The 20,298-nt window shown below is 39.5% G+C and overlaps 1 protein-coding gene across 4 annotated transcripts in view; it reads right to left on the bottom strand.

Annotated features, from left to right (window-relative positions):
• Positions 1–20,298, bottom strand: part of CBFA2T2 (CBFA2/RUNX1 partner transcriptional co-repressor 2) — a 169,425-nt gene that overhangs the window by 112,152 nt on the left and 36,975 nt on the right. The gene's annotated exons all lie outside the window — the stretch shown is intronic.

Raw genomic sequence — 20,298 nt, 5'->3', positions numbered from 1 at the left:
TCGGTTCTTTAGTTCATCCTAGTGGTAGTGCTAATAGTAGCAAGAGCAGCAGGCTTAGTGCTTACCATGCGTGCTAAGTGTCAGAGACTGTTCTAATTGTCTGAATCTTCACAAAGACCCTATATTATAGAGCCTTTAAGTATCATCATTATCTCAGTGTTATAGCTAAGGAAAGTAAGGCACAAAGAGTTATATAACTTGGTTACGTAAAGTGCCAGCACCAGGTACTCTGGGTTCACAGCCAGAGCACTATATTCTATTGTCTAGTAGAAAAATGAATCAAAAGATGCTACTGGCTGTCCTGGATCACTGGCTCTGGGAGAAGCCAGTCACCATGCCATAAAGACTTAAGCAGCCCCAAGATGTCCATATGGTGAAGGACTGAAATCTCTTGGCAATGCCAGCATCAACTTGTTCACATAACATCCAGCTAAACTACCTCGGAATTCTGACCTATACAAACTACAGGAGAGAATAAAATTTTATTATTATTTTAAAAAGGAAAAACAGATGGTTCTTTCACTTCTAGTACCCAGACTATGGGTCCTAAATACTTTTTCCCACTAAAAGGAAGCAGGGCTCTTTAGAAAAACAGCTGACTCCAGGTATAGGGCAGGAAATGTACAAAACTTGTCATATCAGAAATCAATTAAGCTATCTAAGTCTTTTGGAGTTGCGTCCAAAGGACTTAGGGGCCAACTTGAAGAGGACTGCACTAACTACAATGGGATAATTTAAGCATCAGTAAAAAATAATAACTGCAATGGACTGAAACACAGCATAATGTTTAAATTCATGACTTCATAATGGTACTTATAAAAAACTAACTGTTCACCTTTTAAAGGACACTAGGGAACCAATTCATTTTTCTGAAATTAGTGTATTAAGCATTTTACCTGCTTTCTTATGAGCTGTACCTCTAGGTAAACAAATACTTGGTGAAAACTGATCCCTATTGAAATAATCCAACTGAAATGAAAAACTTATATATACAAGCATACCTCATTTTATTGCACTTTGCAGATACTTTTTTTTTTTTTTTTACAAATTAAATGATTGTGGCAATCCTGCACTGTCAGGCGATGATTAGAATTTTTTAGCAATAAACTATTTTTAAATTTTTTAGCAATAAACTATTTTTAAATAAACTATTTTTAAATTTTAAATTTAGCAATAAACTATTTTTTAGGCATAATGCTACTGCACACTTAATAGACTACTGCATAGTGTAAATTTAACATTTATATGCAGTGAGAAACCAAAAAATTTGTGTGACTCGCTCTATTGCGATATTCACTTTATTGCAGTGGTCTGGAACCGAACCTGCAATTGTCTATGAGGTATGCTTGTACTTCATTTTGCAAATCCCTAATGAAAAAAATTAATCTAGGTAATGAATCAATTGCCACCAGTATGAGATGAGATATATATGGATATTAATGTGCCTCCCAATGGAAGTATACCACCACCTGCAAAGTATTCATGACAAAAAAAGTAAATCTGAATGCGATTAAGCCTCTAGATCTAACAACCGATTTATCGGACATTGAGGGGACACAGGAACATGTTAATGACAGCATGAGAGTGCAATTAGCAAAGTCCAGAATGAGAAGAAATCTATAGTGCAAACAACCCAGATTTACAGGAAAAAAGGTGAGACAGAGGAAGGGAGTTGGAGGAGAACCTATAAATTAAAAGAGAAATAAAAGACTTAAATGCATATGTGGACTTTATTTGGATTTTGATTTGAACAAACCAACTGTAAAAAATAACCTATGAGGGCTTCACTCGTGGTACAGTGGTTAAGAATCTGCCTGCCAATGCAAGGGACATGGGTTCGAGCCCTGGCCCGAGAAGATCCCACATGCCGCAGAGCAACTAAGCCCATGCGCCACAACTACTGAGCCTGCATGCCACAACTACTGAGCCCACGTGCCACAACTACTGAAGCCTGCGTGCCTAGAGCCCGTGCTCCGCAACAAGAGAAGCCACAACAATGAGAAGCCTGCACACCACAACGAAGAGTAGCCACCACTCGCTGCAACTAGAGAAAGCCTGCGCACAGCACCAAAGACCCAACACAGCCATAAATAAATAAATAAATAAATAAATTTATTTTTTAAAACCTATGAAATAACTGGGAAATCTTTAAGACTCACTAGATATTTAATTATATTAAGAAATTATTTTAAACTTTTTAAAGTGTAATATTTATAATTATGTTTTTAAGAAAAGTCCTTATCTGTTAAGAGATACATAGAAATTGTTATTGATAAGTTTATATGCTGTCTAGGATTTCCTTCAAGAGAAGTTGAGTTGGTGATTATTGTAGCATGGTGTTTACGTACATGAGGGTCCATTTTTTAGGTCTGTTTTACGTTTTCCATGACACAAAGTGAAAAAAAAAAAAGACAGCGATTTCTTTAAACACTGTGCCAAATTATGGGTGAAGTTGGCAGACTGACTGGGACAGTTTTTTAAAGTATCTCAGACAAAACAAATTAAAGTCTGACACGAGGTTTAATGTGGTACCAACATATTCATTTATCTCACTGACTACATCATGAGTTGATACACCATCAATTTTTAAAAATAAAGGATGACAGTGCAATCTATCAGGAATAGTGAACACAGATGCTCAGCTGGTTGCTTTACAACAAAATTTATAAAGGGGTTGATTTTTAAATTTTATTTTATTTTAATGTCCTCCTATATAGGAAAATTAGAATATGCCCCTGGGTGTTAGATTAGAATTGGAGGTATCAATATGAACCCATAGTTATTATATTTCTTTTATTATACTATATTATATATTTTTATAGTAAAAACATATAGACATAGAAATACACACACAAACAAATTCATACGTATTCTTCCTGGCTGTTTGCTGAGAGGGTCTAGAAGCAATGACCACATCTTATATCCAGATCCTGATTTCTAAACCACATTTTCTACTAAAACCAGGGCTCCTTGGAGAAATGGATAGGGCAGGGAAAATACAAGATATGCAGGCAACACCTTGTACAAGAAAATAAAAGACTACTCAGAAATGATGGGGACAGGTCTTCCCTGGTGGCGCAGTGGTTGAGAGTCCGCCTGCCGATGCAGGGGACACGGGTTCATGCCCCGGTCCGGGAGGATCCCACATGCCGCGGAGCGGCTGGGCTCGTGAGCCATGGCCACTGAGCCTGCGCGTCCGGAGCCTGTGCTCCGCAACGGGAGAGGCCACAACAGTGAGAGGCCCGCGTACCGCAAAAGAAAAAAAAAAAAAAAAAAGAAATGATGGGGACATGTCGAAAAGATATTGATGGCAGTTAGAAGGAGCTACCATGGTCAACTGTGAGACAATTTGAGCATCAAAATAAATGGGAATAATGGATTAAAGCATAGTATGTGGGGACTTCCCTAGTGGCACAATGGTTAAGAATCCGCCTGCCAATGCAGGCGACACGGGTTCGATTCCTGGTCCGGGAAGATCCCACATGCCGCGGAGCAACTAAGCCCGTGCGCCACAACTACTGAGCCTGCGCTCTAGAGCCCGCGAGCCACAACTATTGAGCCCGAGTGCCACAACTACTGAAGCCCAGGCACCTAGAGCCTGTGCTCTGCAATGAGAAGCCACACGATGAGAAGCCCGCTCACTGCAACTAGAGAAAGCCTGTGCACAGCAACGAAGACCCAATGCAGCCAAAAATAAATAAATAAATAATTTTTTTAAAAAAAAAGCATAATATGTGAAATAAAAATTGAATTTAAAAGATCAATCAATCAAGAAGAAAGCTATTCCTTCTAGTAGATGCCAACTTATAAATACAGAAAGAATGATGGAAGTAGAAAATCTCCATGGTAGACTAGTGAACAGAAAGTTGATGAAAAACAGGATATATACACATTGTCTCAAGTTATATCCTACAAGTTACTTATTGATCACAAAGAGGAAATAGTAATTTACAATGCAGCTACCTGGCAGACACTCTCTTTAACAAAATGAACAAGGTTAATATTTAACATCAATCACCAATATTAGGACAGACAACATACACCTCCCTAAATGAAGTATTTATTTACTCCTAGAGCATTCCCCAGCTCCAAATTCATAATCCAAATCTAATCATAAGGAAACATCAGACCACTAAGGGACATTCTGTACTCTTCAAAACTGCCAAGGTCAAGAAAGACGAAAAGATGGAAAGAGAGAAAGAAAGAGAGGGGGAGGGAGGGAAGGTGAGAAAAGGGAGAAAGTTTAAAAAAAAAAGTGGGGAGGGGGAGGGAGGGAAGGTGAGAAAAGGGAGAAAGTTTAAAAAAAAGTGGGGAGGGGGAGGCAGCAGCCTTGAGGAACTGTTTCAGAATAAGAAAAGATTAACAAGACATGACAAGTATAGTGTGTGATCCTGGACTGGACTGGATTGGATTGGGGTACAGGAGCTTAAAGGGCATTACTGAGATAATTGATAACATTTGAATATAGTCTGTGAACTGCATCAATATTAAATTTCCTGATTTTGATAATGTGGCTATGTAAGAAAATGAATGTTTTTCAGAAATATACATTTAAGTATTCAAGGGCAAAAGGGGCATTCTTCCACTTACTCTCAGAGTGGTTTAAAAAAATTATATGCACATAATACACACACAATGATAAAACAATGGGGCAAAATGTAAACAATTGGTGAACAAGTGTTCCTTTTATGATTCTTGCAACTTAAGTTTTCTATTATATCAAATAAGCACTTATCAAAAAGAAAAAAAGTCCCTATTCACAACAAAAAAGTTTGAAAACTCTGCTGTGGGTATTAGGTGAACATGTATAGCAGTCCGTGGACTTATAATGAAGATGCTCATGACAGTTTCTCTTTTGGTTTCTTACTCTGATGATCACAACTACTGCCATGGTGGTGCTGAACATTAAGTTATTTTATTTATTTTTTTAAAAGATTATTTATTTTTTTTAATTTCTATTTTTGGCTGCATTGAGTCTTAGTTGCGGCACGCGGGATCTTTCATTGCGGTGCACGGGCTTCTCTCTACTTGTGGCATGTGGGTTTTTCTCTTTTCTCTAGTTGTGGCGTGCAGGCTCCAGGGCACGTGGGCTCTGCAGTTGTGGTGCTCGGGTTCCAGAGCGCGTGTGGTCTCTGTAGTTTGCGGCACGCGGGCTTTCTAGTTGAGGTGCTCAAGCTTAGTTCCCCTTGGTATGTGGGATCTCAGTTCCCTGACCAGGGTTCAAACTCATATCCTCCGCATTGTAAGGAGGATTCTTTACCATTGGACCACCAGGGAAGTCCCGACATTAAGTTATTTTAAATTGTTATTTTTAGTCATGTAATAATGTTTATTTCATACCTACAATGGGCCACTGCTAAAAGACAAAGCATAAGAAACCTAACTACAAAGTAAATATATAATATAAAGTTGAGAAGCATATAAATGATTCTACAAATATACTTGAGATCCAGACCTCTGAGCTGGATTCATCAGATCAAATCTCTCATCCAGCACATAAAGATGACTCTAGACCTTCAAATGATGATGTCAAAAAAATAACAAAATTAGTAAGCATTGATGCTTACAGTCAACTTGCTTTTCATCATGGACAGTCTTTTTTTTTTTACCACACCGTGAGGTTTTGGGGATTTTTAGTTCCCTGCCCAGGGATCAGCAGTGAAAGCGCAGTGTCCTAACCACTGGACAGCCAAGGAATTCCCCATCGTGGATAGTCTTTACTTGCATATTTGGAATCTTCTTGAACTTCTCATTTAAAAACAAAAACAGGGACTTCCCTGGTAGCACAGTGGTTAAGAATCCACCTGCCAACTCAGGGGACACAGGTTCAAGCCCTGGTCTGGGAAGACCCTACATGCTGCGGAGCAACTAAGCCCATGCGCCACAACTACTGAGCCTGCACTCTAGAGCCTGCAAGCCACAACTACTGAGCCCACGCACCTAGAGCCCGTGCTCCACAACAAGAGAAGCCACCGCAATGAGAAGCTTGGGCACCGCAATGAAGAGTAGCCCCCGCTCACCACAACTAGAGAAAGCCCGTGCGCAGAAACAAAGACCCAATGCAGCCAAAAATAAAAATAAATTAATTTTAAAAATAAAAAAAAACAATATTATATTTCATTTCAAGCATCAGGTTATACTTTTTAAATTTAACACATTATAAAATATCGGTCTACAATTTACCCAAAAACCGAAACTATTTTATTTCATTTCATTTTATTTTATTTTTTGGCTGCGTGGCATGTGGGATCTTAGTTCCCCGACCAGGGATCGGACCCATGCCCCCTGCAGTGGAAGGGTGGACTCTTAACCACGGGACTGCCAGGAAAGTCCCCAAATATTTTTATTTTTAAATTAACATAAAGAATAATGTTTTACTTAAACAGAAATGTAAAATTAAAAGTACAGGGTTTCCCTGGTGGCGCAGTGGTTAAGAATCTGCCTGCCAATGCAGGTGACACGGGTTCATGCCCTGGTCCGGGAAGATACCACATGCCGTGGAGCAACTAAGCCCGTGCGCCACAACTACTGAGCCTGCACTCAAGAGCCCGCAAGCCACAACTACTGAGCCCGTGTGCCACAACTACTGAAGCCCAGTGCCCTAGAGCCCATGCTCTGCAACAAAAGAAGCAACCACAATGAGAAGCCTGCTCACCGCAACGAAGAGTAGCCCCCGCTAGCTGCAACTAGAGAAAGCCCACGCACAGCAACAAAGACCCAATGCAGCCAAAAATAAAAAATAAAAAAAATAAATTTATAAAACAAAAAAAGTACAAGTGTACTTGTTAAATTGGGGAAAGTAAAAACATATACTATTAAATAATAAGAAAATATAACAATCTTAAAGATTATATTTTGAATGAAAAAATATTTTAACACCAGTCTTTTTAAAAATCACCTCTTTAACATCTACCATACAAAAATGAAATCATCTAAAAAAAAAAAAACCTGCATTGGAAGGCAGATTCTTTACCACTGGACCACCAGGGAAGTTCCGACAACAAATGTGTAAGGTTTGAAATATAGAGCTGATCAGATTATGAAGTGTCCTCCTTTTTAGGTCATTTACAGCAAACATTTTAAAAGATACTAATTTTCTCTTACAATACTATAGAAAAAGCCTGGAGTAACTGTTCCAATTCAGCTACTAAGTATATTATCTAAATCATTAACCCTCTCCATCTGTCAAATCAGAGGATGGGACTAGGTGTATGAGGTCCCTTATATCTTTGTTTCTTATTTAAACTTCTTTTTGTTTCTATTTCTTTTTTTTTTTTTTTTTTTTGCGGTATGCGGGCCTCTCACTGTTGTGGCCTCTCCCATCAGGCTCCAGACGCGCAGGCTCAGTGGCCATGGCTCACGGGCCCAGCCGCTATGGCTCACAGGCCCAGCCGCTCCGCGGCATGTGGGATCTTCCCAGACCGGGGCACGAACCCGTGTCCCCTGCATTGGCAGGCGGACTCTCAACCACTGCGCCACCAGGGAAGCCCTCTATTTCTTATTTAAACTGATCTTCCATGTAGTCTAGTAACATCATTAAGTTAAATCACCTGAAAATGAGAGGTTTGGAAGCTCTCCAGAAACAAGATAGTCTAACTTTCCAGTTTACAGTGACTACGTATAGATAGATTCCTGTTTTACTAGTTATTATAGACCATAATTTGCTGATTATTTGCTTTACATAGTTACCATTACAAAGCTTGGAAGAATTCTGTGTCAACTTAAAAAAAAACAGGGAAGCATCCAAATTCACAAGTGATCTTGAAAACAAAACAAACAATTCTCTTGATGTTTGAGTCATCAGCCCTCATGCTACACAAGTCAGACTGCAGCAGCTGTGTATCATCATTTAAAATCAAGAATTCAATTTAATTGTGATAGCAGATTTTTTAAAGTTCATGGATCAGAGGAACAGAAAATAAATGACGCAGGAATTTTCATTTTCTAGAATAAACCAACATATAACCCTATATTTTAAGGCATGAGGGATGATACCCAGGTATTCTACTCAAATCAGACTACCAACCGATTTCCTTCACTAAGAACACTTCAAATAAACTCTTCACTACATACCTAGAAAAGGATTCGTCCTTGAAGACTTATCTCAAGGGCTTTCCCTTTAGGAAAAATGATTCTCACAGCAAGCAGAGTTGAAAATGGATGCCTCATAGTGCTGTCTATGTAGCTTGACAGTACCTAATACCACACTAGTACTTAAGATTTTCACTGATTTGTTGACTCGAGTCTCTATTACTATTCTCTGAGGGCAAGGGGTATGTCTTGATCAACATAATGTTTATTTGTTAGATGAACTGAAATATGCTATTTGCTTCAAAAATAATTTAACAGGATTGAAGCACAGAGTATTAACTTTAAAAAGAAGGTAATCCGGGCTTCCCTGGTGGCGCAGTGGTTGAGAGTCCACCTGCCGATGCAGGGGACACGGGTTTGTGCCCTGGTCTGGGAAGATCCCACATGCCGCGGAGCGGCTAGGCCCGTGAGCCATGGCCACTGAACCTGTGCGTCCGGAGCCTCTGCTCCGCAACGGGAGAGGCCACAAAAGTGAGAGGCCGGCGTACCGCAAAAAAAAAAAAAAAAAAAAAAAAAAGAATGTAATCCAACCCTTTTGGGAGTTCCCTGGCGGTCCAGCAATTAGGACTGGGTGCTTTCACCACCTTGGGCCCCGGTTCAATCCCGGCAACTAAGATGCTGTTAGCCGTGTGGTGCGGCCAAAAAAAAAAAAAAAAAAATCCAATCCCTTCATTTAACTAAAATAGGACAAAGGGAGGATAAAGTCTGAAAAGTTGGATTAAATTCCTATTAAATATAATGTAGTCAAATCAAATTATGTTCTCTTCAAGAATTTTTATGGGAAAGCTACTGTGTTTTGAAATGGTAAGAACTTTTTATAATTTCAAGACTACTTTGCTAATAACTATTAAAAATTACTAGCTTAGACCTGGTTTTCCCAAACATTTTGACCATTTTTGCTATCCTTGCCCTGTCCTAAATAAGGTATCATTCATCCTAGGGGTATATACCTATTTGCAAGAAGGTGGAACATTACACTTTTCAAATTATTAGGTCCGCACCTCTATCTTGCAGCAGGCTTACATGAATAACAAAACTGAATGTCCAAATTCTTGTCAGGTTTTAAGTCAGGTATTTATTGAATTCCATTTTACAAATTTAAAAACAAAGGTGGTGGCTTTGATGTGCCTAAGATCGTAATATGAACCCTAACTAACAAAGCCAGTGCTCTATCTCCTGCTGGCACCAAGCTCTCAGAACACCTGAATTAAATAAGCTGAAAGCAACCATCTAAGTAAATGTCATCTGCAGAGATGTGCTATACTTGGGCCACTCCTTTGGAATGGGGGGAAAAAGCCAACATTTAAAAGTAAGAGTTTTATTGAGGTATAGTATACATACCATAAAATTCACCTGTTTTAAACATACAATTCAATGATTTGTAGTAAATTTATACAGTTGTACAACCATCACCACAATCCCATTTTAGAACATTTCAATTGTTCCCCAAAGATCCCTTCTGTCCCTTTACAGGAAATCCCATTTAACACCCACAGTACCAGGCAACCACTAATCTGCTCCTCCTGTCCCTATAAATTAACCATTCCTGGACATTTCACATAAATGGAAATCATAATATGGTCTTTTGTATCTGACTGTTGTAACTCAAGTACAATGCTTCTGAGGTTTATCCATGTATCAATATTCATTCCTTTTTACTGCTATTGATGGATGTACCACATTCTGTTTATTTACCAGCTGATGGACATTTGGATTGTTTCCAATTTTTGGTTGAGTAATGCTGCTGGGAACAAGTACAAGTTTAAAACAGTTGTTTTAAACAATTCTGCCCAGTTTTTTTTTAATTATTTATTTACTTATTTGGCTGTGTTGGGTCTACATTGCTGCACGCGGACCTTCTCTAGTTGCGGCGAGTAGGGGCTACTCTTCATTGCGGTGCACGGGCTTCTCATTGCAGTGGCTTCTCTTTGTTGCAGAGCACAGGCTCTAGGTGCTCGGGATTCAGTAGTTGTGGCACACGGGCTCAGTAGTTGTGGCACGTGGGCTCCAGAGCACAGGCTCAGTGGTTGTGGCACACGGGCTTAGTTGCTCCATGGCATGTGGGATCTTCCCAGACCAGGGCTTGAACCCATGCCACCTGCATTGGCAGGTGGATTCTTAACCACTGCGCCACCAGGGAAGTCCCTCTGCCCAGTTTTAACTGCAAAAATTTGGAGGGAAGGGATTTGCCAAGCTCCTTACTCCATCATTCAGAAGTTCTACCCTAAACAAGTTTCTTTTTTTTAAATGGTAATTTCTCTTGATTATTTTGAGAAGATTATGCTCTTAAAGAAGTTTGCCTGATTTTGATGTCATGTTTAGAAAGACTTAAAAAAAATACATCCATATATTCTTCATGTATTCAAATTTAAGGTTGAAAAGCCTAAAATATGAGTTTTATTAAGATAAGTATACCTATTGCTGAAGCCTGTCTATTATTACCTACAGGAAATTAAAGTCCAAAGACCATACAAGTATTTAAAGAGATCTAAACTCCCAGTTCTCAAGGTAAAAGCGAGCATACAGGTAAAGATTAAAACTCACAATGGTAAGAAAAAAAAAGAAACAAAAAAAACACACCTCACGACAGGGGTGAGAGTGGGGTTGGGATTCCCTGGCGGTGCAGTGGTTAGGGCTCTGCACGTCCACTGCAGGGTGCGGCATGGGTTCGATCCCTGGTTGGGGAACTGAGATCCCACGTGCAGTGCAGCGGGGCCAAAAGAAAAAACCTCATGGGGCTTCCCTGGCGGCGCAGTGGTTGAGACTCCGCCTGCCGATGCAGGGGACATGGGTTCGTGCCCCGGTCCGGGAAGATCCCACATGCCACGGAGTGGCTGGGCCCGTGAGCCATGGCCACTGAGCCTGCGCGTCCGGAGCCTGTGCTCCGCAACGGGAGAGGCCACGACAGACAGAGGCCCGCGTACCGCAAAAAAAAAAAAAAAAACTCACAATAAGTCTAGCACTTATACAACAAGCAGAATAATCCAGAGATGTTACATTCCTTATAAATTTCCCACTTTATACATTGGGATTATTTCTTCTTTTTACCCTTCAGGAAAGTGTTTCTGGTTTTATATCAGAAGTTAGTGAGAGGGGACTCCCCTGGTGGCACAGTGGTTAAGAATCTGCCTGCCAATGCAGGGAACACGGGTTCAAGCCCTGGTCCAGGAAGATCCCACATGCCGTGGAGCAACTAAGCCCGTGCGCCACAACTACTGAAGCACACGCGCCTAGAGCCTGTGCTCCGCAACAAGAGAAGCCACCGCAATGAGAAGCTTGCGCACCGCAATGAAGAGTAGCCCCCACTCGCCGTGACTAGAGAAAGCCCATCTGCAGCAACGAAGATCAAACACAGCCAAAAATAAATAAATTAATTTAAAAAAAGTTAGTGGGAAAATATTCACTTCAAAGAAATTTTTTACAACTAGTTTTGTTGGAATTCCTTCACTCAAATGTGGGAGTGACCATACAGCTTTTTACATACACCTAAATTAAATTTCTGCCAAGTAGTCTTTTATATTTCCTGTCTTTTGACAGCTGAGGGAACATGACACATAAGAAAAATTGAATCATTCAGTATTTCAGGCACACAATCAACACCTCAGTTGGAGACACAAAATATTACGGTTAATAATAGTTTCTACTTTTATAAAGTAACTATAGAATATAGAGATAAATATATAATTCATACATCCTGCTGGAAAACCCTACACATTCTTCAGTTCATGCCATTTATTCTTCCACATTTTCATATAAAATTTGACTTTTATCACACTCCCTGAAAACTCACTTAATAAGGTCTGGGATTTCACACTTTTAACAAATTCTGGCTCTGAAACAAAACTAAACAGAGAGACAATGTAAGCCTTATTTTCCTTTACTATTACAAGTGGTAAACTTTTTTTTTTCATTAATTAATTTATTTATTTCGGGCTGTGTTGGGTGTTTGTGGCTGCATGTGGGCTTTTCTCTAGGGGTGGCGAGCAGGGGCTACTCTTCCTTGCGGTGCACGGGCTTCTCATCGTGTGGCTTCTCGTTGCAGAGCACAGGCTCTAGGTGCCTGGGCTTTAGTAGTTGTGGCACTCGGGCTCAGTAGTTGTGGCTCGCGGGCTCTAGAGCGCAGGCCCAGTAGTTGTGGCGCACGGGTTTTGTTGCTCCACGGCATGTGGAATCTTCCAGGACCAGGGCTCGAACCCATGTCCCCTGCATTGGCAGGCGGATTCTTAACCACTGTGCCACCAGAGAAGCCCACAAGTGGTAAACTTTTAATTGCAAAGAAAATACACTGAAACAGGTAGTGGTGAGCTAAAGTAGTTTTTCAGAGTAAACAAACAGAAATTCAAAATTCATATCAACCGAAAATTCCTTTTCCTTTAGTTTTTAGGGTATGGCTGCTAAGGCCAGGTTTTATAACCTTCACTATTTCTCGTAATTTTTTAAGTATAAAAAACGTCAAAATAGAAATGCTTGTTGTATTATGAAACCACAGCAAATATTCAGCACAAAGGAAAGAAAAAGTGTGTAAGTCACTAACAGACAAAATATGTTAGCCGCCCCATTAAAGTTTTATGTACGAGTAAATACCTCTTCCCTCAGATAAACAATTTAAGAGACAGAAAATTTGGTCTTATTATTTCCCAATTATTATTAAGTGTCTACCACATGGTAGGCTTACACAGAAGACACAGACCTTTGTAGGACGTTTAACAAAACATCCTCCTACAGTAACGCTTTCATTATTTAAATTGGCACATGGCAGACTATGTTAACAGATTTATTTATTGACTAAGTCTAATCATATTTCCTCAGTTGGCATCAATTTGATATCTACTATTTACGTTTGCTTCAACACTAGGTATTTGTTCAAAAGTCTTGCATATTTAATTTCTACCATAGGATTTTGGGTTTAAATGAAATTTAGGATTTTTAATGGTAGATTACAAAAAGATAAAGAAATAACCCTAATGAGAGCTAAAAATCATTTGGTTTGTGAGTCCCCTTTATAAGCCAAAGAATTTGTTTTTACTGCAAGGAAATGGAACATTATGTAATTAAGTGTTCCACAGCAATGAATTAAGATCCAAAGTGACTTAACAGTATTTTTCGAAAATTAATCATGTCATCACCTTTTCTGGCACGTGGCTTTTTGCTTTATAGTTTTCATTTCATTCAAAACATAACTCAAGATATCAGTCTTTGTAACAAACACTGCTTCCCAAAGCTTAAATGCCTATAATTTCACAAAGATTTTGAATTACAAATATTTAAGCCGAACAAAAAAAATATAGAAATTGTGGATAACTTCATTGGGAGAAAGCAAACCATAAACTGAAATCTGCATGAGAGCAGAGACCACATGTCTACTTTGCTTCCTATTCTATTCATTTACTCATTCATTCACTCATTCATTCATTCAACAAATATTCACTGAACATCTACCATGTGCCTGACAATGTTCTAGGCAATGGAAACACATCGATAAACAAAAGAGACAAAAATCCCTGTTCCCTCTGGAACTTACATTCTAGGAAGAGAAAACAGACAATAAATAAAATAAGTAAAACATATAGTATGTTAGAAGGTGATAAGCTGGCAATGGGGAATGGGGAAGGGGATGCAGTTTTAAATAGGGTTGCCTGATTAGCCTCATTGAGAAGGGAAGAAATGAACCATAGGTGAACAAAAAGCAGTCTAGGTAAAGGTCCTGACATAAGATGGGGATTAGAGTATTCAAGGAACTGCAAGGGACTTCCCTTGTGGTCCAGTGGTTTAGACTCCGTGCTCCCAATGCAGGGGGCCCAGGTTCGACCCCTGGTCAGAGAACTAGATCCCCCATGCCACAACTAAGAGCCCACATGCTGCAACTAAAGATTCTGCATGCCATAACTAAAGATCTAGCAGGCTGCAACAAAGATCCCACATGCTTCAACTAAGACCCAGCGCAGCCAAATAAATAAATTAATTTTTTTTTTTTTTTTTTTTTTTTTTGCGGTACACAGGCCTCTCACTGCTGTGGCCTCTCCCGTTGCGGAGCACAGGCTTCGGGCGCGCAGGGTCAGCGGCCATGGCTCACAGGCCCAGCTGCTCCGCGGCATGTGGGATCTTCCCGGACCAGGGTATGAACGCGTGTCCCCTGCATCGGCAAGCGAACCCTCAACCACTGCGCCACCAGGGAAGCCCTAAATAAATATTTTTTAAAAAATAAAAATAGATTTAAATAAATTTAAAAATAAAAAAAGACTGCTGGGCGTCACACCCAGTTTTTTTTTTTTTTTTTTTTTTTTTAATAAATTTATTTATTTATTTATTTATGCTGTGTTGGGTCTTTGTTTCTGTGCGAGGGCTTTCTCTAGTTGCGGCGAGCGGGAGCCACTCTTCATCGCGGTGCATGGGCCGCTTACTATCGCGGCCTCTCCACGGAGCACAGGCTCCAGACGCGCAGACTCAGTAGCTGTGGCTCACGGGCTCAGTTGCTCCGCGGCATGTGGGATCTTCCCATACCGGGGCTCGAACCCGTGTGCCCTGCATTGGCAGGCAGATTCTCAACCACTACGCCACCAGGGAAGCCCCCACACCCAGTTTTTAAAAAACAAAAGGAACTGCAAGAAGATCTGTGTGGCTGGAGCTGGGAAAGTAGTAGGATATGAGTTCAGAGGTCAAGGGGGAGTAGTAAGGTAGGGGTGTAGATCACAGAAAGCTTGAAAGCCTTTTTAAAATCTCTGGTTTTATTTTGAGTAAAATGGGAGTCATTAACAGGGTTCTAAGCAGAGAATTTACAAGACCTGACTAAATTGGATCACTCTGGCTGCTATGTTCAAAACAGATGGAGGGGCAAGAATGGAAGCAGGGAAAACAACTAGCATGTAACTCCAATAAGCCAGGTCAGAGGTACTGGTGGTTTGGACCAGAATGGGAGGAGTGAAGTTAAGATGTTATTTAGATTCTGTATATATTCTCAAGGTAAAGTAAACATTATCTCCTAACTGATTCAATGTTAAAAAAAAAAAGTCAAGGAAAATTCGAAGGTTTTTGAGTAAAGGAAAGGCTAGGGAACAATATGAAAAAATAGACAAGTTGGACTTCATAAAAATTTAAGATTCTGTACATCATAAGACACTATCCACAGAGTAAAAAGGCAACTCACAGCATGGGAGAATGCAAATATGTGATACGGGACTAATATCCAGAATATATATATAGAACTCCTAACACTCAACAACAAAACAAACCACCCAATACAAAAAAGGGCAAAGGACTTGAACTGATGTTTCTCCAAAGAGGATATACAAAATTCTCGTGCACTATTGGTAGGAATGTAAAATGGTACTGTGGAGAACTGTAAAGGTTCCTCAAAAAATTAAAGAGAATTACCATATGATCCAGCAATTAATTCTACTTTGGGGTTATATACCCAAGAGAATTAAAAGCAGAGTCTTGAAGAGATATGTGTATCCCATGTTCATAGCAGCATTATTCACAATAGCTAAAAAACATGGAAGCAACCCAAGTGTCCACTGACAGATGAATGGATAAACAAAATGTGGTATACACATGCAATGGAATACTATTCAGCCTTAAAAAGGAAGAAAATTATGCAATATGCTATATGGAAGAATCTTAAGGACATTATGCTAAACGAAATAAGCCACTCACAAAAGGACAAATACTATATGCTTACATTTATATGAGGAACTTAGAGTAGTTAAAATCATAGAGACAGAAAGTATAATTGTGGTTGCCAGGAGCTAGGGAGCAGACAGAATTGGGGGTTATTGTTTAAAAGGTATAGAGTTTCGGTTTACAAGATGAAAAGAGTAATGTGGATGGATGGTCGTGAACGCAGCACAACAATATGAATGTATGTAATACCACTGAACTTAAAATTGGTTAAGATGGTAAATTTTATGTTAAATGTATTTTAATACACACACACAAAAAGCCAGGAATAACTCCAAAGTTTTTGGTTAAAGGCCAGGGAAGATTGAAGGAAGACATGGTTTGAGAAGGAAGATCAGAAGTTCAGATTTAGACATTTTTTAGTTTGAGATATCTGTTAGGTATCCAAGTGAAGATGTCATGTAGGCAAGTGGACAAACCAATCAAGAGTTCTGGGAAGGGATCTGGGCTGGAGATATAAATCTGGGAGTTGTCAGCATAGTATTTAAAGCCATGAGTTCATGAAGGGAATAAGTATAGATAAAGACAAGAGATTCAAGGTCTGAACACTGGGCACTGGGTAGCCCACAAAGAGATCAGGAAAAAAAGAAAGAACCACCAAAGGAAACTGAGAAGAAACAACCTCCCGGTGAGATAGGAGGAAAACAACAGAGTGTGGTGGTACTCCAGAAACCAAATGAACAGTGTTTCAAGAAGAGTGATCAATTGGGTTAATTCCTCTAGTAAGATGAGAACTAAGAATTGACTACTGGATATCCTCACCTCCTAGGAAAGTCAGACATGTACTCATCACAATAAATATGTTTTCAAGGAATATACAATGCAAAATATTATATTTAATCATTATTTCAAATTCTCTTTTACTTCTGAAAATATACTGTTGAAAATGCATCAAACTAGATATGTACTAATGGAAGACGAACTCTGTCAAATTCATAATTCTTTTACAAAAAAAATTTGGTTCTAAACTTTCAGATTCTCACAATTAAAACTGGGAATTATCAGTGCTTTGACATTTGGTTACCTTAATACCAGCTGTCTTTTACTTGGTAACAGTGGAAACCTCCCAGTGCTGAACAAAGAAAAAGACCATGGTCCAAGGAACCAGTATCTCATCTGAAACTCACTTCCCTTTCTGAGCCTCCATTTTTTTCATCTATAAAATGAACCTTCATATGTTCTTCCCTCTAAGAGTGCCCTACTCCTCTGATCAAATTCCAAAACACCTTCAGGTTCAGCCCCTGTTACCTTCTCCTTAGAGACGTCCTAGGTTCTCTAGTCCTTTCCCAGGTTCTCCCTCTTCTCTGAACTCCAGTAATCACTTACTTTTTTTTTTTTTATCACTTACTTTTATTATACACAGACTATTCATTTGGTCCTACATCACATACTGCCTTAAGTGTTCTCTTACCTATTTTATGTGTTTACCTTAAGCACCCACACTGCACCAAAAAATCTTAAGAATATACTTGTTTTCCCATACAATATCTAATACAACAATGTATCCATAGAAATTAATGATTTAATGGGGCAAACTAAGAATTAGTAAGAAAAACTTCTTCTGTTAGTTCCTACAAAGATTGAAAGTATTGCTTTCTGTAAGATAGTCATGCTATAGATTGTTAGTTTATTTATTTATTTAGTGTTGGCCACACCTCACGGCATGTGGGATCTTAGCTCCCCAACCAGGGATCAAACCCACACCCCCTGCAGTGGAAGCGTGGAGTCTTAACCACTGGACCACCAGGGAAGTCCCATAGATAGTTTATTTTTTAAAGACATATAGGAGGGCTTCCCTGGTGGTGCAGTGGTTGAGAGTCCGCCTGCCGATGCAGGGGACACGGGTTCGTGCCCCGGTCCGGGAAGATGCCGCGGAGCGGCTAGGCCCGTGAGTCATGGCCACTGAGCCTGCGCTCCGCAACGGGAGAGGCCACAACAGTGAGAGGCCCGCGTACCGCAAAAAAAAAAAACAAAAAAAACATATAGGATTAAAGACAAAACTCAAATGCATATATGTCTACAATTAGTTTTTTACATAGGATAATTGAGAGACTAATCATAAGTTTAAAAAATAAAGTCAAAGGGCAGCTTAAACTGAGGGTACAAAGAGTTCATATAACTCACAAAAATCTACAGAATATTAGGTAGCCAGGAAAAAATAAATCTAGTTCTTGACAGGTTTTAAGATCACTTCTAGCAGACATACCAATGAGTACTGGTTCTGACTGACCACTGATTTAGTTAATTAACTGATCATACTATGCTCTGTGAAGAGCAAGACAAGGTACTGGGCTAGATGCTGTAAATCATATGGGCCCCTAGCCCACCTGCCTAAACTCTCCCAAGGAGCTTGTTAATATGCATGTTCCCAGGCCCATACCAAATCCAATGAATCAGAATGGGAAGGAAGAGGTCAGGAATCCAAACTTTAACAAGTTCTCAAGATGATTCTTCTGTACACTAAATTTGAGAAAATCATGGCACTGAGAGATGCAAAGATAATTAAGTCCAAGTCCCTGCCTTCAATATGACAATATAGTAGGGAATAAACATATACACAGCACCAGATATAATAATCTGAGATATAATGTAAAAATTATCAAAAATGACAGGAAAAGTCTCTTCCCACTAAACAAAGAACAAGAAATGCTTCATGGAGAATATAGATGGGTTCTAAGTTCAGATGAGTAGGGAGAAATGCACCTATAACCGAGGGAAATGGAAAGAACTAATAAGACAAGCTGAAAAAAAGGGGTTTCATGCAGTGAATATATCGAAGTGGTTGGGCATAAACCTAGACTGGAACGTATAGGCCATACTGTCTACCACGGTCAAGCCACTGCTTGAGCAATGGGCAGGAGCAGGAACTCATCTTCAGCCTTAGGAAGGCCTAGACCTAAGGTAACTGAGCCCTGCTTCTCTTTCCTTGCTCAGCTATCAGTGAAGTCCTTTTCATGTACCTGCAGTATAATATAAGAATGATGACGACCAGTCAGTCTCCAGCCAACGGAGATGGAGCAGGTGTTTGGATTTCCATTCACATTCCACACCAAAATCATGAGCCTAACTTTGCCCTAAACGGTTTCTAATCCCTTGACCTCTCAACAACCACGTCTCTGCCACCTTTAGTATCCTCGGTGCTGGACCTCATTCCTGACTTCAACCCATCACCTAAATCCAAAATATTTGCCACTAAAGAGCTACCTAATCAAAGTTCTTTGTGGTACCATGGGGAAGGCTAGGTGTCAACCGGTGACCAGTTCCAGAACCCAGATCTCCTGGCTGCCAACAAATTACTCTTTCCAGTGTCCCACAGTGCATCTTAAGCTCTAGCTCACAGCAGTGTTCAAATTGCTTTATTCACTTATTAGAGCCAAAGGCATTAAGCTAATACCTCCTACTTGCACAACTCTAGGGGTTTCTTTTTACATTATATTCTATGTGAATAGCACCCCCTAGAGCACAACTCTAGGATACAATGTGAATGGTGATCAGGAGTTAACTGGTCAGCCTTATACCAGTTAGGTGTTTCAACAGGTATTCTGCATATCAAGATTTTGTTTATTAACACAGGAAACACTACGGAAAGGTCTAACGGCTTAGAATGACTACTGTGGATATTTAACATGACAAAAGTAACCTGTATCATCTTCTGGTTTTGAAGTCCCTTATTTTAAAATTAAAATGTTCAATAGCCCAAGAAATCTTTTTCTGATAAGCATAATCTTACCACAGAACTTCTTAATGGAACCTGCAAAGTCTTAAGCTGTTTTTCAAATAGCATGTGTTATAGGGGCTGTTTCTCCATGCACACTAATCAGTTATCATTTTTAACCTGTATCTATATACACATATATGTTATCCTTGAAGAAGTACGGAACAGTCTACTTCAGCTGAAACAATGTGATTTTTTTAAATGTTTACGAAGTGGCACAAAGAGAAAAATGGTTTAGTTATCCAAACTTCCATTCTGATGCATGAATGACCCTGTTTGATGATCAAAATTAAAAAAGAAAAAAGTTATTTCTTTTAAAGCTACCTTTAATCAGATAAAAATATTTCTACTATTTCCATTATACCATATAAAATTCAATTTATTTCCCCCTGAAACTTTAACCACATACCGCCCCCCCCAAAAATCAATAAACTTTACAAAGTATTTTTGTTGCATTGCTCTTAAATTAACCATATAATCAACTAATTATTTTAGCACCTATGATACATCTGTGCAAGGCATTTTGAGGAATACAAAGCTGCTCAAAAGAGTGCCAGTCCTTAAGTTTAGTAAGAAGTCAACTCAACAGGGATGTAAAAAAGACTCCACGCTCCCAATGCAGGGGGCCTGGGTTCAATCCCTGGTCAGGGAACTAGATCCCGCATGCCGCAATGAAGATCCTGCATGTGACAACGAAGATCCCATGTGCTGCAACTAAGACCTGGTGCAGCCAAATAAATAAATAAGAAAAAAAAAAAAAGAACAGAGGGAAATGAATAACTAAATCAGACTTAACTGACCCTGAAACATGAGGA

Source organism: Tursiops truncatus, chromosome 15 (assembly GCF_011762595.2).
Source record: "Tursiops truncatus isolate mTurTru1 chromosome 15, mTurTru1.mat.Y, whole genome shotgun sequence".
Classification (NCBI taxonomy): Eukaryota; Metazoa; Chordata; class Mammalia; order Artiodactyla; family Delphinidae; genus Tursiops; species Tursiops truncatus.
Note: the sequence above shows the minus strand (reverse complement) of the source record. Positions and strands in the feature narration are given on the sequence as shown.